The sequence below is a fragment of the Corvus moneduloides genome, chromosome 1 (genome assembly GCF_009650955.1).
Source record: "Corvus moneduloides isolate bCorMon1 chromosome 1, bCorMon1.pri, whole genome shotgun sequence".
NCBI classification, from domain to species: domain Eukaryota; kingdom Metazoa; phylum Chordata; class Aves; order Passeriformes; family Corvidae; genus Corvus; species Corvus moneduloides.
Window position 1 is genome coordinate 135289940 of NC_045476.1, and position 24435 is coordinate 135314374.

At 40.5% G+C, this 24435-nt stretch overlaps 1 protein-coding gene across 4 annotated transcripts in view; it reads right to left on the minus strand.

Annotated features, from left to right (window-relative positions):
• PAG1 (phosphoprotein membrane anchor with glycosphingolipid microdomains 1) overlaps positions 1 to 24435 on the minus strand; it is a 112428-nt gene that overhangs the window by 63751 nt on the left and 24242 nt on the right. For 2 of the 4 annotated variants that reach the window (XM_032128233.1, XM_032128219.1), the window contains exon 2: positions 23086 to 23145. The exons of the other annotated variants lie outside the window; for them this stretch is intronic. The gene's annotated coding sequence lies outside the window, so the exon portion shown is untranslated. The remainder of the gene's footprint in view (positions 1 to 23085; positions 23146 to 24435) is intronic. 4 annotated transcript variants of the gene reach the window in all.

Genomic DNA, 24435 nt, shown 5'->3' on the forward strand with positions numbered 1-24435 from the left:
ATTATTAGCATTCTGTCTGACTCCATTGTAATTTTCTTTCTAATAGGCTGAAGTATGAGGCATGATCATTTTTAGTAAAAAGATTCTGTCAAAATTGTGAATGATTAACGAAAACCACAATGCCAAATTTATTTTTTTAAGGAAAAAGATGAACAAGACATTCATATTAAGGAGTGAAGCACTGACGAAGTGAGATGAATGTTTATACTACAGACTTGCTCATAACAGCTGGAGACTTCTTACTGGCTGTATGAGGCAACATGATGAAAAAACTAGTTTAAAAGGTAAGGGGTAATAACTCAGAACCTTCAAAGACATCTTTTCCCTAAGATGCCAGACTAGGAAACCTTGATCAGGGAGAGAAAAAAAAAAAGCAAATTAAAAAAAAAAAAAAAAGGGAAAAAAAAAAAAAAAAGAAAAGCTGGTATTTCAAGCCAGATTTTTTTAAAAATTAAATTACTATGGGTAAAATTTTCACACAGATGGTCACTATGAATTCTCATCCCAAACCAGATTAGAAAAGTATTTTCTTTTTACATGAAGAGCAGAAATCAATCTTCTGTAATATAATCTTCTTAGGTCCTTGCCTACTCCAAGGGTAAGAACCACCACAAATTTCTTGTTTAACGGTGTGGGAATGTACAATTGTTTGTCAACACCATTAAGAAGTTTCAAATCATGGTGAAAGAACTTGCACACATCAACAGGCAGAAAAATGAACTGTGAAAAGCAAGAAGATCATGTAATGTCTGGATACATATTTTCATTTGGCAGAATTGTGATGCTGATAGTAATAATGCAAAAATAATAAGGCCTCTGACTGAAAGAGCAAGTATTCCCTTATTGCCTAGAACAGAGTAGTTCCCACACTATATTATAACTGCAGCAATAATTAGGATGTGAACTTCAGGTTCAGTTTTCTTCCTTTCGTATAATGAGGTTATGAGGACCTTCATCACTTCATCTCATGAGTTTGAACCAACTGGTTTGTATTTTTTTCTGCCTTCCTCAAGAAGAGGCAATGATAAGGCAGACAGTGATTATCAGTGAATATCAAGAGATACTAAGTGAAAAAATGCATGAACATCAGTGTTCAGGTTAAAGGTCAATGCCAGTTAAGAAGTATTCTTGAACCCTGATGATACTGCTATATAAAAATAATACAACTGCTCTGCAATTTTAAGGCATAATCAAGTAGAAAATCATAGAGTGAAGTGTATGGTCCCTGAGCACATTCATAGGTCTTTAGACCATGAAAAATAAAATCCTTTCACTCATTTGGACTGTGAAGCAGCTTTTTCTTAGAGAAACTGTGGTCAGTGGACAGTGCCACAGCTTCCTCTATCCCCTTGGGGAAAGCCCTGATCAAACTTTTCTGGATTCACTGCAGAAATGCAGAAGCTGTACTCACAGGGAAGTGGGAGATGTGCCATTTCTGTTGCTATTAAACAGAACTAGATGATGGAAAGAAAATCACACATTCTCGTCTGTAGCATCAAGTTACTCTTGATTCTCATGTTTGTTGGCTTGCCATGCTGCACGTCTGACACAAAAGACAATCTTACTCTCAAAGCACAGCAAATCAGCAAGTAAAATTCTTGGAATAACAACACTGAAATCTGTCCAATACTTTCCTAAAAATGCATATTAAATCTGCTTCAGCCATGGAAACTTGATTAATGTGTTTAATATATTTGGAAGAAATAATAATTCATGTCAAGGGTAAACAATGCAAGCATGGAAACTGGGTGAGAATAATATGAAGAGGAAAAAAAAACCCAGCATATGCTTCAGGATACAATCCCACTACCGATAACCATTGTCATGTCAAATCCAAAAAGCAAGCTTTACGTGCCCTAACTGGAGTAAACTGTCATCTCCACTCATTCCCAGTGTGATAGTTAAGGCAAAACGAGCATTAGCATATGAATAAATGAAACTAATGGCTGGATCTTCTGTGAAATCTTAAACTCTACTTTTTCAAGATTAAGGAGAACAGAAATTGTGACACATGCTTTCTCCTGAAATCCACAGAGCCCAACAAACCTCAAGTGAACACATGCAAGGAGGGAAGATGAGCAGCAACAAGACCACGGAGGAAGCAGCACCTGCTCCGACCCAACCAAGCACCACAAGCTCCAGCGCAGAGCTGCTGCCCGTACAGCTGCAGGCTGATCCTGGGGCCCAGCAAAGCACCCACCACATCCTCCTCTGACACTCAAGCTGCTCCTCACTGCCCCAAGGTCCCCTCCCAATGGCAGTATCCAAGCAGCAGAGAAGCCATGCCTTGCCAAGAGCACAGTGACAGTACCTAAGGGTACCTGTAAGTGCCTGCCCTTGGCATGGTGTGCTGCTGGAAGGCGGCACAGCAGAGCTCATACTCGCTCGTAGTGTGCCTGGCATGGAAAGTCAACTCGATCGAACAATTTATGAAGAGCTGCAACCTGCCTTTGGGAACTACAGAAGTGTGAGACACAGCACTTACCATCAGGACACAGCTCTCTCTTGTCTTCCAGGAGCAAAACTTACGTGCTGTAAAAATGGATTTTTTCTATTTCTCCGCAGGCAGGCCAATATTTAGGTTGTGCTTATGAGCAGTGATGGTTTATCATCCAAAGAGGAGCAGAAACTCAGCACATACCCACAGCAGCAAAGGGCCTGGGATAAGCGCATTTGACTGACAACCACCCCTCCAGAAGCTGCAGAGTTTGCTCTCTCTTAAGTCTTCCCCTCTCCTGCTGTGCTGCAGCTGCATGCACAAGAACACATCATCCTTCCTGCTGCTCACAGTGCACAGACACAGACACCACTGGGAAATGCTTCAAACACGTGGAAGCAGCTAGCAATTTAATTAAAACATCCACACACAGAGAGGCACACGCACATCCCATTCCTCAAGAGAAACACCTCAAATAAATACAGGAGCACAGAACTGCAAGGCAACTCACAAGTCCCTTCTATGAACTCCATGATGCTCCATCCTAAAGCTGCTCTTTATTTTTACCTCTGCTACACCTGGAGAAGTCTGTTAATGAACCTCAGAGATAATCATGAACTGGTTTTTATTACCTGGCCTCACTTTATTCAGAGTAAAAAGCATGGCCTTGCACTTTGCACCATTACATTTCATGTCATATCTATCACACCAACTCAGAAGAAAACATCCTTGTATGATACTATGATCCTCTTCTGGAATGCCAGTGACTCTTACTTTTGAGTCACCGATAAATTCGTAAGAATTCTGTCACCTGTCAAATTCATAAGCATACTACTGCTTATTTATGACAGTGATAGGAAAATATTAAACATATTTCACCTCCTTTGAGGAATTTAATTAGCAGATTCCCTTTGGCCTAACACTCCCATTTTAAGCCGAATATTTACATCTCTTTATTCATGTCTCTACATATTTAAAATCTATGAATTTTCTTTTTCTCTTGCCATATTGATAGATCTCCATGTGGGTACCACATTCAAATTCTTTATCAAGATTGCGATGAACACATCTATTGCTTTTATTCAGCAACAGAACTGAAGATGATGAAACAGCTAACCTTAGTACAAAAATATTTATTAATAATTTTTAATTTTATCCCATTTTCCACTAGCTTGCCTGACTTTATCATCTTGTTCAACATTTGTTTTAAAATATTATGTACTCTAGAGGTTGGCCTAACAGGCTGTTATTTTCCCAAATCCACTTCCCCTGGCACCATCTCAGAATCTGAAGTTTACATTTTGTATTTCTCATTCACATGCCCCAGTGTTCAATATAGTCATTAGAAAGTCTGCAATCTCATGTAACAAAAAATGGCTTCCCAGGGAGGAGCAAAAATGCTTTTTAGAAGTAAAATCTGACGACCTCTCACTGCAGGCCTCTGGAAAAGAAGTGATGGATATTGTTTCTCTGCCTTGTCCCTGAAACTGCGCTGCTGTTTTAATGCTGCACTAATAGCTAATGTTTTCTTTAATAGCTAATATGGGAAACGTGGTTCCTTTTAAAAGGGCCTCCCAAATCAAACCTATAATCAAATACCTCCCCATAACTTAATTTAATGGGTTAAAAAGGTCAAGAGTCTCTTCACCACCAAAGTACTTGTCCAATTCTCAATAGGAAATTTAACTTCTGTCATCTGGAGCAAATATGTATAATGCAAATGGCATTCAGAAACTGTATTGCACTTTGAAACTAAACCCACTTTTTGCAGCTGCTGCTTTAAACATCATCAGTCTGGAAATGAAACAAAGCCTTGTCTCACTGGCATATTCCTGCATTAACATGAACTCCAGCAAGTGAGTTAAGTGGGTTTGGCCACCAACTGTGGAGCTCTGCTGTACATTCCACTGTACACTAGCCTACAACCTAATTAACAGCCCTGCAAATATTCAGATATCTGCTAATATTATGCATAAAGACGTAATTAGAAGTGTGTGTGAACACAGATATGTTTGGAAAAAAAAGAGAACAAATGTGCAGCTCCAACTGATATCTTTATTAACTCATTCTCAGTGGCAGTATCATACACCGGGGTAGTGTAAGGTTAATGCACACCCCACACTGTGACCTTTCTGACTGAATTTAATTGCATCCCTACCAAGGATATAGCAAAATGATAAGGTGCATCCTGATTGATTTTCTTCCTTGCAGACCACAAGAGTTCATTTCAACCAAATCTTGCCATTAAATTTACAGCACAACTGAAAAGGAGTTTTAAATTATATACACCCTAATCTAGTATTTGAAGCTGTTATATCAAAGACTCTCTCCATTATTAGCTGCAAAATCCCTATTTGCCTCTTCTGTAAACCCACTACACTACGTACAGCATTATCCTTCAATTGTTAGCGTACTTAAAATGTGTGTCTAACACTGTCAGAGCCATGCTGGCAAGCATTAAAGAGCACTTTTAGGCATTCTGCTCCTGTAATCCTTGGGGACTTCAGTAACTACAAGTCAGGGGAAAATCAAAATGAAGAGAAAAGACAGGTCATCATGAACCTAAGTGCAATGTAATCTCATGATAGACATTTCTACTCTACGTGTACAACACATTTAGGTTCTATAAGAATTTTACTATCCTTGCTTTAGTAAAGCTGGGACGAGTATCTTTGTTAAGGTACCAGTGCACGGTGAACTACCTGAACCGGAAAATTTTGTCAGAATATTTCATACACTGTGATTACTCTATAAAGTATTACATGCCTCATTATAGCAGGGTTTATTCAAGGCTTAAGTTTCTTTTGTTTGATACCAAATCAGATTTTTTGTGAATTTTTCATTATTCTTTGAAATAAATTTTTTGTGATATTTTCAGATATTCAATACTAAGACTATATACTCCATTAAAAATGCCCATGGGAACCTCTGAGATACGTGTCTGTTTTAAGCAGTTTCCACTCACAGTGGATCAAAGCAACAGCCAACCATGATGGGATTTCAGGGTTTTTTTTAAGGAGGTGATGGCAGGAATATTTTGTAATTACTGTATAAGAGTTTTAGCTACTGCAGTCATCATCATGGTCAGAATGGCTCATCTACATTAAAGTTCTGAAGAGCACTGTGCACAGCTGAACCATCACTTAGATCACCTGTGTTTAGAGGAACAGAAACTTGGACGAGCCCCAAATTATGGCAGACCTAATGTCTCATTTGCCAGCAAATCATCTGTATCAGAAATTACTTTAAATGACAATACTAAAATTGAATTTGTCCCATGTTAAACATGCCCATTAAAAGCAAATCCTTCAATGCCATTCACTGAGGCTCAGATGCAGGGAGTCAGATGCCCATGTGGTTGCCCAGAGTCCACCCTGACTTTGATAACCTGTAAAAGCTGTGGAGTCAAGGAGGAACTTCCCACTCAAAAACTCTCACCTTTACAGGTGTTCAATTTTCACGAGTCTCTGATGCACACTTACTGAGAGTGCTATCACGAGACTCAGAAAACAACACTCTGGGGAGACAGGGATAGTCTGGCCTACAAGAGATTTTGTCTCTTTACCAAGACTCAATTTTAATTTCACAGCAAGGCCGTACCCAAAGCCATGCTGGAGCCTCCTGAAACCTTCAACCACCCCTAGCTTCCCTCGGATGACCCTCAGGAAAGAGAGCACACTGGCAGCAGAAGGTTGGGGTGGACCTGAGGCTGGGTGAGTTTCACAGAGATTTGAGCAAAGTCAGTGCTCTAACAAAGCAACCTCCTGAGAGATCACTGTGAACCTGAACTCCTAATTTCTCATTCAGTTCATCAGAATGCAAGTGCAGTGTGAACGACTCCACCAAGGCAAAGACAGAATTAGCCTCATCATACATGCAGCAGCATATGTCTCTTTCAACATGCACTGCAAAACAGATACTGAATGGAAAACAGATGATTTTTAACTTCCTATTCTGTCTACCGGTAAAAAAAAATAAAATCTCAAAACCCTGCATATCTTCATGTAAATTACTGTATTGCAAAGATAAATATCAAAGTTATGCAAAATGCTAGATAAGTAGAAAGACTTTAAAGAAGAAGAAAGAAATAAAAACACCTACAAAATCTCCAAAGACAAAAAACCAACAGTTTATTTGTGTTCCCAGGAAAGTCCAAAGCCAAATATTAGCATTTTCCTCTGGAGGCAACTTTCTGCATATTGAGAGCCAGCCTAAATAAACGGCTGGCTTTTCTTCTTAGAGTATCTGGGGAGTCCGCAAATTTTTTTCTCCTTTGAGAAAATAAACATGAAAAACAATGCACGAACAACTTCACTCAAGAGTAGTGAAGAAAAATTCACATACCTAGTTATAATTATAAATGAAATTTTGGCCATGCAAAATCCATACAAAATCCTGTCAGATGGAATGTTTGCCAGCCACTCTTCAGAGCAACAATCACAGAAATCTACCCTTGTGACCTCCTTGTTGATCTCCTTTCCCCACTCTTCATTTATGCAATATGTGGCTTTTTTGTTTTATTCCCACATTTCTCTCTTAGTCTCACCTTAGTCCATACCCTGCTAGATCCCCGGGTTCTTCTTTGGTATCCCAAAATCTCAGCTGAGGACTTGCTGGTATCTACCATTAGAGGTTCAGAGGCTCCAGTCAGCTTTAAGCTGCAGTAATTTTTTCTACTCTGTAAAGCCTAAAAGGATAGTACTTTTCCTTCCTTGCTAAATAGTAAACATTCCCCTTCCAGTGGGCAAAGAAATTATCTTCTGTTCTTTGTAAAGACATTCAAACAACGCCCTTGTTTACCTTTATAAATGCTTTTGTGCTATCCCTAGTCTAGCTCAGGGAACTGAGCCGAAGGTGGTGCAGCTGACATACAGCAGACAGGATTAAAGGCCTCAACACCCAGAGAAATCTCTGCCCAGCAAAGTACAGAAACAGTCACTCTCAAGTCTGACTTTGGGCTAAGAGAGCAGCAGCAAACTGGATCTCAAGACAGTAAGTATATTTAGTGAGCAAATTAATTTTACTCATCAACTCAGCAGAAACATGTTCTTCTGCCTCCAGGGAAGGGTGCAACATGTACTCATTAATGACTGTTTATACAGATCAACACTACTGCTGTATTAATTCCCCACCACCACCACCACCTTACATGAGGTATTTCGTGATCAAAGTGTTGTAATCAACACTGCCAAAGCAACATTATTTGAGCAGTCAAGTTAAGCACACACACATTTTAAGGATCAGAACTTAATAAGGTTTTTTTGGTTGTTTTTTTGGCATGAATACAACAAACACTTCAACACAAATATAACTCTGCCCGTGCAAAGTACAGAACTCTGCTCATGCAATTAGGATCTACAAGCACAAGTAACTGTTTGTAAGAATCAAACAAGTCATTAAATATTATTAGCTTATTTCACAAATAGACTAGTTATTTCTGAAATAGCTGCTTTCTTAAACTACATGGCCAATATGTAATCTGTTAACCTTCATTTACCAGTTTTCATTTAAATGAATCCTACAAATCTGACCCAACTTCATGAAAACCAACAAATCTTTGCACATGGAACTCAACGCATCCAAATGAAAACCAGTCTACTGCCATTCCAGTCAACAAGGCTGAGGACAAACCACTACCTGCAACTCAGTCACCACAACCTCAACTGTGTGATGTGCCTCAGCATACACATTAGAAAATATAAAGCCTGTTAACTCGTTGGGTCCTTCTGAAAATCTGAACACATCCACTGCTCACACTGCTTTGCTAAAAAGCTGGTTCTAAATTTATCAAATACAGTTTGAAACTGAAGGTGACTGAAATGTTTTGCACTACTATGTCACTTCCTAAGAAAGCTGATGTTAGAAATATTTCCCAGATGTGGGTTACGATTTCCAGATGAGTAGAGAGAGCAGGAGAAAGCAGGAGATGCAGGCTCCAGACCAAAAGCTACTGATGGTCTGCATTAAACAGCACTTGCCCAGGATGTGTCAGACAAGAGATCTGAGGCTGGGTTCCTGATGCTACAGGAAAGTGCCTGGACAAAATACTTGGCTGCTCTGGCAAGAGTTTCTCTCCATATTGTTTCATTAATGTTTCCAAAAGTTTTGCTTCTGTATGGAAAAAAACCCCAACCCTGCAAGTTTCAGATCTCTCACTCTACACCAAAATAAATTGTGGGGTTTGACCAGTCACACCCACAGACAACCAGACTTCCAGTGCATCTCCTGGACTACCAGTGCACAACAGAAACTTAATATGAAATTTTAATAACATTTAATATAAAAACTTACCTAAATATCTCCTCCAAACTCAGATTACTATCTGCAATACTCAGATTATTTTTGCTTTTTCTGTGCATTTTCCACATTCAGAAACATTTTTACGGTTTTAGGGTTTTTGATGGCATCAATAAGCTACATGAGGAATGAGACAGACAAAACCAAAATGTAACACAAAAGGTCTCTAAAAAATGCTGTAATGTTGTCAGCTACAGACAGTAACTACAGAAACATCATGGAAATAATACAGGCAATAAATTGAAGCTATGTGAATATTTATTTTTATTTTCAAGACAACTCCTGAAATTATGAGATCAATTTGGCCTTGTTTTTCTCTCATCACTTTTCAAACTTGTCAGAAGGAAGTGTAAAAACACTGCAATCAATACTCTCTCTCTTGCTAGCCTGGATTAATAGATTTATGTTAATTGCAGGCATCTACATTAAAAATACCTCTAAGTATCTTCTTCCATAGGACTTCTACTGAGGATGAAATTCTGACCAGACAAATAAAGTAAAAAGAAATTTTTTACTTTATCTTTTTTTTTTTTTAAGGAAAAACTTACCTTGTAGCACATTTTCAGCAAGTGTCATGAAAAGGTCTGATTGCTTCCAAAGGCTTTGATCTTGCTATCACACAGCAGCTCCTGACTGAAACAAGTGACCTTGGGGAGACTCTGAGGGAATGGGGATCACTCATCTTAGAAAGAGTCTCCTCACATCAGACATGCTTTTTCACGCTCTCTTTACTTCCAGGCTGGACTGCATGAAGTACCAAATCTCTGCAGCTCCAGCTAATGGGATGGGAGTTATCAGCTCCTCAAAGGTTCACACTTCTCGGCTGTGGACAGGACAGCAAGACACCTGCTCCCACTGAGATCTGCTGAGTCTGGTGGGGTGCTGCTCAACTTCACTTTGGTTCTGTGAAGAGCATCCAAAAGTAAAATAACAGAAAGACAACTAGCCATCACTCACAGCTTTCAGACAGGGAGAAAACCAGCAGAAAAAGCCTTAGCCAATGTATGGGGATTTTGCAGCATTTGACATTTCTTTCAATAGCATGAACTAAGCCCTAGTAAGAGTCAAGTGAAGAATGAGATGCTTGTCCTGGCTAAGCACTGAGCTTAGATAGTGGGATATAAACTAACAAGAAAAATCATTGAAAATGCAGCATCTGTTGACATTTTACAGCATGCACTGACCTTTCCAGTACTATTACATTTGGCTTTGCAGCACAATTACAGTTACAGCTCTATGTATCAGTAAGATCCTCATTATCTGAATTCTATCAAAATCTTTACACTTCTCAAGAGAGCAGAGAAAAAGGTGTGTCTGAAACAATATTCAGTTTGGTGACACCAAAAAGACCCCCACTCAGCTGCTGGGGTTAATTGTCCATACCACTGCACTGTGACCTAGCCAGGTAAGTAGGGAGAAGAGGCTGACAACTAATGTGAGGATGATTCCTCATGACAGTGACAAGAGTAGGTAGCTAAAGAGCACAAAATGCAATATTCAAGGACAGGGCCTAGAAAACAACCCTTGCAATCACAAGCTCACCTGCAAACCAGAAATCATTTCATGGTATGTGAGAAGAGTTCAAGTTAATTTGTCTCTCTGACCTCAGAACTGCGTACTATCCCTTGTTTAAGTCAACTTATGAGGTTACAATGGCTAGTCTTGTTTCTAGCAAACCTACAAACTTGTCTTCTTTCACTTCTCCTCCTCCACTTACACTTATTTCATATGCAAAGGTAATCCATTTTATTACAGAAATAAGGAAGATCTGCATTAAGTCATGTCTGCTTCAGAACTCAACTGACTCCCCATCAGCTGGAATCTATTATTTGATTAAAAATGTTGTTGTGCCAGCTGCCATGTAGCACGTTTCACTACTCTGATTCCAGGTGGAATTCAATCCGTACTGAAAATGTAGTCTAGCATGAATCAACCTCTTCTCAATAGTAATGCATACCTGGAAAATAAAAGCATTAAAAACCGCCACAAACCTAGCCCTCCTAGACCTGGCCACCCCAATCTCTAAAGCAGAAGGTGTTCAGTGGGGAAGAACTTCAAATTTAACATAGCATAAAGTAGTAATTTCATAAAGCAATGTCCTAATAACACCTTCAGGTTTGTTTTAAAAACTGATCTTTCTTATCATAAAAACCAACCTAACTCCTCTTCCACCAGAGCCAGTCCTGAAATAAAAGACAATTGCTGAGTTTAAAAAATCAAAAGCTTTTGTACCTCCCTGATACAGTGAAGTATTTACTAATGGAGGTTAATTATTAGAGAATGTGCCCAGAGTAAAAAATAATTTATAGTTAAGTCTGTTACTACTAATTCAGTTAGAATGAGACTGTATTGGGCAAAAAGCCCATTTAATTTGAGGGGGATTTCTGCCTGGTGGGGACTGCAGGAATACATGCCAGGAGTATATACCATGAATCAGCACTGAAAATGTTGCTTAGCTTCTTGCAGTGCAAGAATGTTAAAAGCTTTAAGGCAATTATTTGCAAATGCATACTTACAAGGCCTCTCAATAGAAATACAGCAGTGGCATGTTGATAGGTCTGATTCTTACTATTCTCTTTTTCTGTTACCTCAAAACAAGTTACAGACTACAGCTTCAGTAGCTCTGAAAAAAGTCCACGGTTAGCTCTGAAGAAAGTTTATATTCAATGGATGTTTTCAGCTTTCTCTGTTCAATGGATGGTCATAAAGTTAAAAAGTTAAAAGGTTTTGATGGCTTCAGACAAGATACAGTCTCTTAATATGCAGACGTAAGAACATACAGAGGTAGTGCTGAAAGCTGAAGCCCACATCCTTTCCTGGTGGTGTCAAGGCAGGGTGCTCAACTTATTTTCAACTTATTTAGAAGAACTAGGTAAATATCATGTGGATATTTCACGATTAAACTGATAAACAACAGTCAATCTAAATTCCCAAGTGGCAGTTATGCCATGTATAAAATAGCTCAAGTAGAATACAGCAGGCTTTAGTCACAGCACTGAACATAACTGAGGGGTCAAATCCCTGCTGACCCAAGCTGCTGTGACGTGATGTTTGCTTAAACTGAACGGATGCTCTGAGCACAGCAGAGCAGCCCAGTGTGTGCACTACAGAAAGTGCCACGGTGATGGGCAGCTTTGCTGACAGTGTCTGCAGGGAAGTGAGCCCCTGCAGCTGGAGCCCCACAAGTACTGAACTCCTCTTCAACCCTGAACAGGGATGCCCCATTCAGAATCTCCAGAGAAACGAAAATAAATGAAATTTGTTGCATCTTAGAAATCTTCCTTTCAAATATATTTTAATTCAGTTTGGGAAAGCTTGACCTAATACTTCTAATTTTGTGGGTTTAAATTATTTCAATTTCCAGACCAATTATACGACTCCCTCAATAAGCAAGAAATGTCTTATTTAATCTATTTTTAAAGGCTGAGCTTTGTGTATTTTTTCATTCTACATCCTCTTTCACACCAATACAAAGAATCGTAGTGTAGCCCTTTCTACACTTGTTTAAGCACCAATTAGAAATGTAGTATGCATGCACATATTGACAAACACCCCATAAATATAGAAGACATGAAAATAATGTTTATGTACCTCTCCCATTCACTAGCTTTTCTGGCAGCATAAGCCAGCAACCTCAATTCACCATCGTCAAATGAGTGAACTCGCCACGGATGCATTCTTCTTGCCTGTCATGCAAAATGGAGATACTCTCCATGCCAAAGACACAAGCTTCCAGCAGTACCTGCTTTACTGAGAGAGAACAACAGCTCCTCTAAAGATACCAAGAAGAGGATTTACACCACTGGAAAGGAACTTTAGTTTCTCCTGGGGATACTTGTTTCACAAGTGTCAAAGACAGTGACATTTAAAACCATGATGCTCGTATACACATAATAAAAGGCATACATTGAGATTTAGCATGATTTCATGTGTATGTATATTTCTATTTATATTTCAATACCACTGGTGCAAAATCCTCCATATATCTTGCAGGTGAGGAGGAACCTTTTGTGATTCCAGTGCAAAACCACCCGGCTCTGTCCAGGCTGATGCTCTCCCGAGAGGTGTGGCAACACATAGAGCCCATGACTGCCACACACACGTACCTGAATGTGGCAAAACCCACAATGCCCTGACAGCCCAGCTGCTGATACCTGCAGTCCTGCCTCAGCCTGCCCTTGCAGCCCAAGCACACACCATGCCCTCACATGAAAGCTGGTGGTCTACACAGTGGAGCAGGTGAAGGCTCCTATATTACTAATTTTCTGAGTATTGCCAGCCCATAGGATTGTGTTCCCTTTCTTCCATAATCTGCAAGGCAAAAACTCACCACCACAGGAGACATGAGAAAGCGTTAGGATTAAACTGGTAACACAGGTTCTGGCAAAGAGCTCCTACACATGCCTGGGAAAACACTGAGTAAATGTCCCATCCACACTCAAACCTCCATTTCACAAGCTCCTGATGTGCAGCAGTGCTCAACATACACCTGCAAATGGAAGCTCCAAGACATCTGAAATACTAAGGAATGCCACAAGCCCTTCTTTTCTTAAAAAAAAAAATAAATAAAAGACATCTGTATTTCAGCTCAGATATTCATAACTATTAGAAATATTTTAAGAATACTCCTTATTAAGCACATATGCCGTAATTTTTCACCTTTACCATGTGATAACATCTGTTTTCCTCATATGGTGCTGTAAAAAAGTCCATGGCAGTTGTGAAACATTGAGCCATCCCAGTTATTTTCTCTTCACTGTGTTATGGTAACATGGAATCATAGAATGGCCTGGGTTGGAAGGAACTTTAAAGATGATCTAGCTCCATTCCCCTGCCATGTGTAGGGATACCTTCCACTATACCAGGCTGCTCAGAGCCCCATCCAACATGGCTTAGGACACTTCCAGGGATGGGACAACTTCTCTGGGCAACCTGTTTCACTGTCTCACCACCCTCACAAGAAAGAATTTTTCCCTGATATCTAATCTAAACCTACTCTCTTCCAGTTTGAAGCCATTCCCCCTTGTCCTGCCACTACACGCTCGTGTAAAATTCCCTCTCCATCTTTTTTGCAGGTTCCCTTAAGGTACTGGAAGGTCAGAATTAAGTCACCCTGAAGCCTTCCTTCTCTTACAGGCTGAACAATCCCAATTCTCTTAGCTTCTCCTCCTAGGAAAGGTGCTTCATCTCCCTAATCAACTTGGTAGCCCCTCCTCTGGATTCACTCCGACAGGTTCATGTCCTTTTTGTGCTGGGGACCTCATCTAGCAGTCCCAGGCAGGGCAGAAGCACACTGGAGGCTGTGCTCAGCGAGAACAAAAAAGGTAATTCTCACCTGGAAAGCCACATTTAAACATAAAAAAAAAAAAAAGTCCAATAAGTGGATATGGATCATTGACAAGGAAGTAGGAGGAAACAAAGAGACTGCATCAGTCAACAAGAGGCAGTGGCTGTAACACACCCCTAACCTACTTTTTTTTTTTTTTTTGCAGGGATTATGGCAGAGGAGACTCTAAGAAGGGATTTAAAAGGAGAAAATGAGGTTAAGCGTGTTGATGTCTGTCCACAGCTCATCCTTAACTTCAGCATAGCAATGAATAAAGCCTGCAGATGCTGGTTTGAATACACAGCAGGTCAGTGACAAAGCTGGTATTGCAAATAAACTGGAGGGCTGTGTGGATGGATGGGCCAGAAGGGCTTTGGATATGAAATCAGACTGCTTCTTTCTACCATTATGATGAGATAAATACATGAACATCACAAACACTCACAAGAAAACAAATCTCTTTTAATAGCAGGTTTGAACAAGGTAAAAGCTGCACAGGCTATACGTGGACCACGCTTGACAATGGACTGAAGGATGGCATTGCTTCATGGCCACAGGCATCCCTGGGGCTGGCTGCTAAACATGTTTCAGTCATAGACATCTCTGGAGCAAGAAACATGCCTTATTCAACAACTTTCATGGCTCATTTTTTAAGATCAGGACATCATTAACTATGTTGGTTGCTATAAGGAGTTACTATCTTCTAATGACTCCCAAAATATCTGTACACGACAGTTGGAAACTTCTGCATTCCATGACTAATTTTGTCTTTTATAAACCGATTTACAAATGTACTTGCTGTTCAATTCTGCTGGAAAATATTTAAGGCAGTATTTTTTTGTCACCTCCTTAGCTCAGCCATTTACCATGTTGAAAGAGGAGTGGCTAAGGGGCCCATTTGAGCTCAGCAGCACACCCTGGTCTTGAAACACATTTGCCTCTCAGTAGATGATAGCCTCAACAGCAGTGCAGCCTTTTATCCCACTGACCCATGAGATGGACTAGTGTTTGCCATCCCCTTACTAAGCCTCTGAAAATACCTGTTTGTTTGGTAAGGCTAGGTGTTTTGCCAAAGATATGCTGACATTAGGTAAATCATTGAAACAAGAAGATAAGAAATAGAAAATGGCAACAGACATCATCTTCCCATACAAGGCCTTTTTAACAGTGGTTTACAAATCAACCACTTTTCATCAAAGGTTCCAGCAAAGCATCAGAAGAAAGCAATTTCAGGAACACAACAATATCACAAAGTTAAGAGAGTTCTTTCTGCTGTGCTGCACTGTATTCATGCAAACCTTAGCAACAAAATGCCTGTTAAAAATGTGGAGTATCCTTGATTATTTTGCTTAGTACTCTTCACCGTGTCCTTTAAAAACTAGTAAGAATCAACACCCAAAAGGAAAGCCAGGAGGTAGCATAGTAGCTAGCTATGTACCAGTGTTACAAATCACTGCAGATTGGAAAAGCACACCAGCTGGAGTCCAGCATCCTGATAACACGAATACTGTGTCATGTCCAGCCCAGTCTTTCATCCATTGTGAGGGATTCCACCAAGCAGAGCCTGGCTCAGCGAGACCAGCAGTGCTTTCCAGGCTCCGCCGGACACAGGGATAACATCCCCACTGACTCCAAGGGAGATGCTGTGCTCACATGAAGACCCAGCTGCTCAGAGAGGAACTCGACATGTGTGTGCCAGCCTGAAACTGAACTCCACCCCACAACTGGGTCCTTAGACTCAGACTACAGCATCCTGTAAGGTTTTTGTATGACACAACTCACTGTACAATAAAATAAGCCTGCAAAATATGTTAAATGAACCATGTCCTAAGAGTAGCCACTTCTCTGCACTGACTAGAGCTGGACCTTGGGTGAACAGCTCTGGTGCACACATCCTCTGCCTGAGTGTCCTGAAGAGCACTCCAGGCCGGTGAAGCAGAAAATGCGTGTATTCGTGTTTTAGTGCTTTATCTGGGGTGGTTTCTCTTCTGCTGTCAAAAGCCAAGAGTTATGTTCCTGACAACAGTAAGGACAGGACTAAATTAAGAAAAGAGTTCAGAGAGGCAGAGAAATGCAGCTGAGCTTTTGATGAACAAACCTCATTAACTGACTGGCTACCAGCTATCCAAATAGATAAAAAAAATTGTTATTACAGCTGTAGTTTAACAGTTTGGAAAAGTGACATTTAAAAGTCACTACATAACACTGTCACCTGTAATGCTATGCTGTAAATTTGTTATTTAAAACCTACTTGTAAATACACAGCAACTCTTGCAAGTTATTGGCAGCATTCAAAAGTACTGGAAAGAGCAAATAAAAATGCATCAATTCGGGGAAAATTAAGTATTCTTACGACTTCATGTTCTCATCAGATAGCAAGCATTAAGAACATGCCCACTGCAATGTGTACAACAGCCCAGAAAACTGTTGGGTTTGCTACACTTTCTTCAGATTGAGTCAACTGAAATTGGGTTTTCAAATCCATGAAAGACAGGCATAGTAAAACACTGTAGTGCTTTCCCAATGACATCACATGCCAGAACACCGTATCTTAAAGTTCATGCATTTGATTTCCTAGAAGATACCACTTTTCCCTTCTTTTCAAAACCATACCCTGTCCCAGGGAAAAAATACAAATGTGTGTATGTTTCAGGCACTCTTCCTTGTTCTGGATGCATGCAGATTATGCTGTCCCAGCTGAGTGACATAAAATTGCATTTATTGTGATTCTTCATGACTGAAGAGGTAAAAGCCTTCCCTAGGGAAAACAACTATAAGGTGTTCTGCAGACCAGTTTAAGGAATACATGTGAACTTCTTAGCTTCCAAAGGTTAATGAGTGACCTCGTTTCACTGTAACTAACACAACCTTCTTATTAACCAAGAGAAAGACAACAATTGTCATGTCCATAGAACAGAAATTAATTTTCTTACATTTCCCCTCCCCCCTCAAAATATGCAAAGCAAATTTTGAAATTCCCAACTCAATATATATCAAAGAAGAAAAAGGTTCAAAGTCAAGTCCTAGAAAGTCAAGAAACGCCAGAACAAATTTAGTTTGGCTCCCTTGTGCTTATACATAAAGATGAAATATTTAATTACACAATGACAGGCTATTTTTTGACTGCATTATCTGTGTTTTAAAGAACAAGAAACAAATTCCATAGTGGCCTGACTGGACCAGATGTTTAGATGTTCATCACACTTCAAATATAATACTTCAGTAGTTATTTATCTTATTGAGAGAGGTATAAGGTCAGTTGAAAATTTTCCTAAGATTACCTGATCATTTGATTTTTTTTTTAGTAGAAAAAACATTACTGGAAATGAAATATATCTTTCACCAGCAAATACTGCTTGATAGTATGCTGTGATCTAGTTTTGAATGAACAAAACCAGAACAAATCTCATTTGGCCTGATTTTTTTTTCAAACAGGTCTGTCACAATGACTAACTTATCAAAATATTTCAACTCACATTCTAAAAATACCAGCTATTTATTATTTTACTCTGCTGTACAGACATCAGTCTAACACTCAATTAGAGTAAGTGGCAATGAATCATGCACATTTTAGGAATGTCTTGGCTCTCTGAACAATGTTGGGGTTCTAAATCTGTATTGATGGAAATATCTTACTTCCAACAGAAATTTACATACAAATGTGCAAACCAGGGCTAGAGCAGCAAGCCTGTGTTGTGGCTAAGAGGTGTCTGGGCTTGGCGAGCTGCCTTCAGTGCCTACTTCCACCTTGGCTCGGATAATTGGAATAAAGATGAATGAAAATTTAGGCCTGCAGTTTTAATAGTAACTATTTGTTATTTAAATTTCCTGTTCCACACTAAATGATTGCAAGAATATGTGCTCAGAATGAAAAGGCTGCTCTTTAGCATCAGCACATTGATTTCTTGGGGTCCTTGCAAAGCTTTTCACATTGTTTCTGGACTATAGCTCTACACCCCTCTAAATGCCTGTCAGACATCATTTCTGCTTTATGAATAAATAATATGATGCCCAGGGGAAATGTTGGGCTAAGACAAAAAAATCAATATGTGTCTAGCACGTATTAGGCAGTTGTTCAGCTGAAGTCTGTCTCAAATATGTGGAGTAATTTTAATAACAAAACAAATTCTTTCTACACTGAGCTTAAAAGAGGGTTATTAAGAAAGCACTAGCACTATATAACCGTGTATCCTATTTGAAGATTAATAACATTAATCTCCTAAAATGTGAATAAATGTTCTGATTGCAAAGTATTTGGTGATTATTTGTCTACAAATTTCAAATATTCATGCTACAGAGAAATGTAGCAAGTGATTTTTTATTCTGTTCCTCTTAGAGTGGTGCTGGTGCACATCTGCGTAGTAAAGCTGTTATTACAACTGAATTGTTTGTTATTTTAAAAACATCTTCCAAAGTCGCCTTTTTTTTTTTTTCCCCAGAGGACCCGGGATCAAAAGTGAAACAAAAGCAGGGTAAATTAATCATTCATGCAGCTCTGTAATCGTCTTAGTCGTTCCTGCAACGTAAGCCTATTTTTGCAGTCGGCGCAGTTCCTGGTTCAGTCGCCCACCATGCCCAGATGCAAACCCGTCACAGGAGTATTTGAATCGCTCCACTTCTACAGGACCTGTCTAAATAAACAGCCCTAACTCCTGCCACGGGGCAGTTCTTAAATTCCTTTGTATTATGCCCAAGAGGGGCTGGTTATGTTAATTGTACCATACAGCAAGCAGCATTGTAGGAACCGCTGCTCACTTGCTCTCCCACAGCTTATTGAAGGTGAACAAGCTTGACTCGTACACCTCCTTCCTTCCATGTGTTCTTCAGCACCAGGAAAGCTCAGGCTGCGCCAGGCAGCAGCACTCAGCCCCTGCTGACAGCACACCACCCGCCCTCAGCACATCCCCCCCCCTCCCAGTTCACTGATGGCCAGCAGGGCTGAAGTCTCCATCACCGCCTGTTCAAAAATGTTGCCTTCCCACCGTGTTCCTTGAAAACATAGATCTCATGCTGGAAAGCAATGAGGAGATGGACAGGTTATTCTGGGACAAGGGGCAAGCTGCCAGTGCTCCTAGGAGCCCTCATGAAAGCCACAGGCACTCCAGGTTCAGCAGCATGGCCAGGCAAAGAGAGAAAGCAAAGAGGTAAAGACAAACTAGCAAGCTGCAGTCAGACCCACGGATGACCTCTCAGATCCCTGACTCCGAGCCACCAACATTCAGCTCAGAGACATTGCTCTCAAAGGGGGTTTTTTCAGTCCCCTGCTGTTAGGCAGACTTTTTAGTGCAAATCCTCCCCATGGGAGCTTGCTGACAAGGTGGCTCCTCCTGTTAAATTCAGTATAATGAAAAGCACAAACTTCAAGTATTTATGACCCTTTCAGACTGAGGAGCTGCAGCTGAGTGCCCTTGCCTGGGGGTGCTTACTCCTGCAGGAGAGCCGGCCATCTGCAAGAGCAACCTAAAGAAAGCAAAGGGAAAACCTGACATGCCAGGCAAAGAAACCTGCAGACCTGCAGATGCTACTGCTGATGGTGGCGGAGCTACAAGGTATCTTGAAGCTCACACCAGCAAACATGGTGGAGCCCATTAACACCAGCACTGATAGAAAATGCTTTTGCCAACTCAGAGAAAGTGAAATGATAAAGACAAGAAGAGGGGACTTCTAAGACCAAAAAAAAAAAAAAAAAAAAAAAGAGCAAACAAAATCCCCCCAACAAACTCAACCTAAAAAAAGCCCATTAACAAACAAAAAAACCCTCACAACCACTCCTCAAAACCCACGCAGGCAAAAAGGAGAAGCCTCAGGCTGAAGCTTGTACGGATTTCTATTGATTATGAATACCTACAAACCCCAATCCCCGGTGCTTGCAGCAAAACAGCCAGAAAGGAAACTGAAAGCAGAACAGTGATTTCCAACAGAGGCAAGCTGTCAGCTGTAAGCACTAAACCATGTATCCTGTGCAAAGTCGCTCTGAGAGAAGCACCCCTTCATCCCTTCTTGCTGCCTTTTTGGTGAGGGGCACAGCCAGGTCCCTGGCAGCGCTCCCATGCCAGCAAGTCCTCTCCAGCTAGCACCTGGCTCACATGCTCTCCTTCAGCCACTGGCCTTGCACCTCTGCCATGCCAACACCAGGCCAGACAACCCAGAGCAGAGACACTGGCAACATGGGCAGTCCAGTGTGATGTCAAGCTGTGCCACCACACACATGAAACAAACAGTCCTGCATGCTCTTTGCAAGATGCAAGTTACAGGGGATGACCTGAGAACACCTCTGCTGTCCTGCTACGGAGACCTACCCAAGAGACCCCCACCCTGCTCTTCACCCCTCACATGTCCCTCACCCCACCTACCACAGGGTGTCTGTGCTAGATACCATTCCTGTGCTTCTACAAAAATGACTGCACAACATGTATTTCTGCCAGCCCCAGGAGACAGGACCACTTGACCTTGGACACCTGAAACATGACCACTCGACTTGCACTTTCTTATCCTTTCAATGCTATTTAAATTAATAATTACGCTTCCTAAAACTGACACTGGCTGTAACCTCTCGATGTTGCCTTTGAAAGCCACAGAGGAGAAAACCTCAGGGAGGAACCTCTCAGTGAAACACCACACCTGTCTGTGTGTGCAGTGCCTGGAGATGTGGTTCCTGACTGGCTGAACAAAGTCCTGAGTTCAGCGACCTCCTTTACCACCTGTCACACTTGCCTTCTCCACCTCCATCTGAAGGTACTCCAAACCACACCCATCAAGTGATCCATGGAGGGGTCACTTGCTTTCTTAACACAGCCCAAAATCTGCCAGGCTGAAGATTGACACTATTTCACCACCAACACAACTGGTTGAAAAAAGATCCTGTCCTCACCTTCCAGCCTCGCTCACAGCCAAACAGCTGTTTCTGGGCTGTACTATTAATCAGAGAAGTACATCCAGATTTCAGAAAGACCCTAGAATAAACCTTTTTTTTTTTTTTTTTTCCCAGCTCTAAGGTTCCCAGTTTTTAACTGAAATGATAATGCTCTGGACCTACAGTTGCCCTCAGACAGCACTGTGTTGCTGTCTATTGTTGATGGAGGATATTATGGCATCATAATATCTGTTCACAAGTTCTGATTTCCTGTGCAAGCGTTGAGATTATGCAGGTCCGTCAGACACGCTTCAGAGTCATCAACACATTTTTATTGCAAACAGAATTTCCAAAATGATGAGCTACTCAACAGAGAAGAGAGAGAGAAAACCCTCAACTTTCAGATGTTTCATTTCCTGATCTGAGTATCTTTCACAGAAAATGAGAGTTCAGAAGTAAAATGCTTAATCTTTGACAGATTTAAAGACAACTATCACAGACCTCTAGCTTCCACAACGTAAGACACCAGAAGCATGAGTGGTAATACATTGATTTTACATTAATTTCATCTCTAAGGTGTCTATACACGCTCATGGATTTCTATGTTCATTTTAAAGACAACTATTTCCAAGAAGCAACGATTCTATGAATCATACTTATGTTGTATTTATTTATGCCTTTCTCATGAGCTCAAAATCTGGGACTGAAGCATTTCTGTCCTATGTAGAGGTAACAAAAAGAGACAGAGAGGGAGAGTATTCACACAAAGTCATACAACCAGTCCCTGTAGCTTAGGAGGTACCTGGTCAGACAAGCTGTGGTAACCAAGTATATTATCAGAGAAGTGCACTCCATTTTGCAAAAGAGAAGTTAAACTTGTCTAGGGTTAAAAAAGTTAAGCTTGTCTGACAATCCAACTTTCCTTTAGGAAAAGCTAGGAACATGCAGCAGGTCAGTTAGCACTGTGGGGTTACCCTGAAAGGTTTTGTTTGCAATAGTACCAATATGCAGTAAGTAAAGACCACCTACTTGGTATGCAGTAGCAAAGCACTGATTCCTTGTAATGTTTCAAGGCTCTTACTGCCCTAAGAAAGGGACTTGAAATCTTCCCAGTATTTCTCAACTCAGGCACAAATCGTGTGCATTACATACAATCAAGTCAAGTCCAGTCTAGTACCACACCGTCACGTACTAGTAACAGCCACCCAGCAAGGGCTGGGACACTTGAAATTAAAATTAACTTCAGTGCTTGAAATTTACCCTTTGGCAGGTGCTGCGAAACATTATTTAAGAGGCAACCCAATATAAACCTGGTGTTGCTCAAATCTCATCAGACCTCCAGTAATGAATGTAAGCAGCACCAGCCTGCCTACTGAAGGTTGGTCTCCATGCAGAGGTACCAACTCTGCTCTGCATGCCCACACCAACTTCCTAACCACAATATTCTTTTCTGCACCCAGCGCAGTGGGAGAGCTTTGTCACTTGAGCATGAAATACGAACCCCCAGCAGTCTATTTTGTTCAGTTGCTGTCCACACCCATGGTGACCTCATTGCTATGCTTTCAAACAGGCTTTGAGACAATCAAATTGATGTATAGATCTGCAGCATTTACCACAACTGCAACAGCAGAAACAGCTTTTATCAACTTGGCAAAGCGAGCTAAGACTGATTTCTGATGAGGTGGTCATCGCTTTGCTTGACCAAAACATTTACACTGACCAAAGCTGCCTTCCTGGGGCAGGAAAGCCTGTGTCAGCACTGAAAGGACACGTGATGCCTCTCACACAGCTCCAGGGAGAAAACCAGCTAGAAGTCTGGATGCTGATGGGTACGGAACAACTTTCTGAATGACCACACACAAGCCCATATTCAGCAGATTTTACCTTTCAGCTGGGACTGGTACTGCTGCTTCTTAACACACAAAAACAAGAAGTGCATTTTCAAAATGTATCACATCTTTATTTTATACACACACGCTGGGAATCTCACACAGCCCACCATGGATCAGAAGCTGTAAGCAACAGTTTCTGTAAAAGCTACTTGTAACATTCCTGCTAACCAGTTCAGTTGCTTAGCGCTGGCACCTTCATAAATTACAGGGGCCTTCAGAAAATGAGTTAAAGCCAAGCTGACCACCACAGGAAACAGAAAGCAGTTGCAGAAACAATTACCTTGTAGTCTCTGTAGGGCTTGATGTTCAAGTGAGATACAGTATTGACAAACGTTTCCACCTAGGCAGAAAATAAAATTCAAAAAAATATTCACAAGTCCAAATTCAATTATGCCACACTCTAAGAATATGACAATATACCTTACATTCTCTGGTTCATCAAATTTAAAATCATATCCAGAGAAAAGCACCTTAGGAAAAGGTTTTCTTACTATATTTAAAATACCCAAGAGTAACTAATACAGTCTTCAAATTCCGTTTTATTATTTTTGTCTTTTGGCTTTTAAAGATCTGATACAATTAGGCTGAGAATTAGGACAGTTCTACTTTCTCACCTATGCAATGTTGCCACTAATACAGATTTCATAGACCAAATCAGAATTAAAGGCTCCTGTATGTAAAGTTGGGGTAGTTTATACTCATACAGTGACAGTATCTTTAGAGAGATTTCTGTAACTGCTTGGGTTTGATAAGTAGAAACTCATTGTCACTCAGCAATTGAATTGGTTTAATATCTAAAGAAAGGGCATCCAGGTCAGTGATGAGAGATTCACCAGAAACAGAGAGAGGTAAAGTGGTTGCAGATTTTCCCTTGGCACCAGGCTTGGAACACATACTTTTGTTTACGGGATAACAGAGGGGCCATATGGTGGCAATTTGTCCTGCAATGCCTACATAATAAAAATGACTAACTTTGGAATTTGTTTTTTCCCCACTGCCTACATGAAAAATTAACTAACTTGGTTTGTAAATTGACTTAGCTAGAAGAAAAGTACGTTCCATTCCTTGGACATTTATTTCAGATTTAAAGGGTCTTACACTGTTAACTTTGTAGGGGACTAGCTCACTAAGGTATTTAAGAATAGTTTAAACCGAAGTTAGAGCAATAAATAAATTAGGCTCTGCAATACTAACCTGTAAGATTAGGAAACATAATTAACATCAAAGTAAGGAGAAAAAGATATAAAATAGACTGTTTCCGAAGGAACATGCCATTTCTTCTACACCATTAATTTTCAGAAGAGACTCAAGTTACTAAAACAGCTTAAGAAATCAAAGATACTGTCAGGCTATCTGCTTTTTCAGACCACAGAAGGATATATTGATTCAATTACTTTCTTTTGATGTAAATCCAAATTAAAATCGGTATAAGCACATATTACAACTCAAACTTGGTGCACGAAGAATTTCTTTTTCTTTTTAGTAATCATTAACCAGTTGTTTTACTCATTCATACTCATGTGTGTTTGTCCCACCCCCTCACCTTACTGGTGTACTCTACTAAAAATAAAGCAGTGCCTGCTCCTGGAGAACTGTTGCTTAGCTACATTCTCAATTATCACAATGCTGG